Here is a 1,911-nt window from a genome sequence, read left to right as displayed (position 1 = left end):
TGTATGAATACACAAATAAATAGATATATAAATAAATATAAAGTAATGTGAATCTTAAGAAAATATCAANGTATTTATTAGAAGCTTAACAAAAGGATAAAATATAAAATCATAGAACTAAGTAATGGTGTCTTAGCTATTGCTATTATTAAATGATTACTACATTACCGACATAGGATTTAAAAAAAAGAAACTTGTATGTTTTCNTGTATTTATTTTTATGTAGTTGCATTATACTTTTTATCATTTCTATATTCTAGCAGAAAATATTTTATGTAACAAACACATACAAAGTAATCAATTTATGAAGCTTCAGAGTTGGCTCAGTTATTAAGAGCACTTGGTGAACTGGCAAAAAAGGGTTCAATCCGTACTCAGGTCATTGTTATCTAGCAGAATTCTGTTGCTCCAATTCAGAGGATCCAACACTCTCTTGTGGTCTTCACAGTCACCAGGCATTCATGTGCTACAATTTGCTCATGCTGGCAACATTCACACACAAAATGAAAATAACAAATCTTTAAAAAGAGAAGTAGAGACAAATACCAGGTAGGTTGATCTCAGAGAATTCCTTTTAGTAACCAGGCTATAAAATGATGTATGGCCACACAATTGAGGGTTATATAAANTAGGACCAATATTAAAGTGGAATTTCAGCTTTCTGATGGGTAATACAAAGTCTGCAAAACTGAATAAAGATCACATTAAACTTACAAATCTGACTTTCAGTTGTAAACCCATTAAGTATTTTAAATTCTTTTAAGTAGGTCATTGTTCTTTAAAGTAATTTGAAATATCAATTCCATCATCATGTTTTATGAATATACAGCATGTTTTTAATAACTGTTTAGACATACCCATTGCTTTTCCAGTGTCACATGTTCTCTAACTGAAATATTTTTGAATGAATTCACATGATTTTCAACAAAGGACACTGCCCAGTATTCAATCTCAGATGTTAAAAGATTTATCAAGGCTCACCTAGCAAGGCACAGATTGAATGTAATTTTTCACATTCTATACTTACACTCTCATTTGTCTTAATGATGTCTGTAAGGCTGGCACATTCACTCCAAAACCAACCAGGCCCTTGCACAGGATATCCCCTAACAGTAAGNCACCAAATTATTTCAAAACTAGTGAACTTGTTAGCCTGTTGAAAATGCTACATGCATACAGCTTGGAGGGTCATGTTCGTTTCTAGTCTTGCCACCAGATGGAGAAATAAGGAATCTATAAAAACTTGNTTTCATGTCTGATTATTCTGAACAATTTATTAATGAAACACAAGGAAATTCTACCAAAGTTTCTTTTTCCCCCTTCTGTTATATAACTTCGTAATTCCATCTGGCATCTTTCTCCCCGTTGGATTTCAAATAAAAAGTATCTCCATTTACCAACAAAGTCAAACACTTACCCCTTGAAAAATGAATTAATTTTAAAGTTAGAAGTTCAATGTTATTATGTTTTCATAGATATAGATCTCTTTCCTACTGTCATTGTTTATCTTGGAGGATAAGTCCCTGTAGAGGCTCTGGATTCCAGTGTGAATTCAAATCATCAGTGATCATTACCTTTGCTCTGGTGAGTACTGAGCAGGTCATTTCCTAAAAACACAATTAATTTTCAAGGAGTCTGTTAATCTCAAGCAACCTCTTATTTTCCCGCTTTATGTGAGTAATGGTGCACTCTCACTTGGTAATTATGTGATTTACATGATAACAAATTATCTTAGGTAAATGTTCCTTCAAGTTGATATTTGATTCACGCTAGTTTACATTCGAGGATATAAACTACTCATTAAAATGGACCATTTTGTTTCTTTTAGTATTTTAGTGGTTGATGTAATAATACACTCTATTAGGTTCGTAGGTGAATATAGGGAGGGATGAGATTCAAAATTGAGTGATT

Source organism: Mus caroli, unplaced genomic scaffold (genome assembly GCF_900094665.2).
Source record: "Mus caroli unplaced genomic scaffold, CAROLI_EIJ_v1.1 scaffold_14281_1, whole genome shotgun sequence".
In the NCBI taxonomy this organism is placed as follows: domain Eukaryota; kingdom Metazoa; phylum Chordata; class Mammalia; order Rodentia; family Muridae; genus Mus; species Mus caroli.
This window is presented reverse-complemented; position numbering follows the sequence as displayed.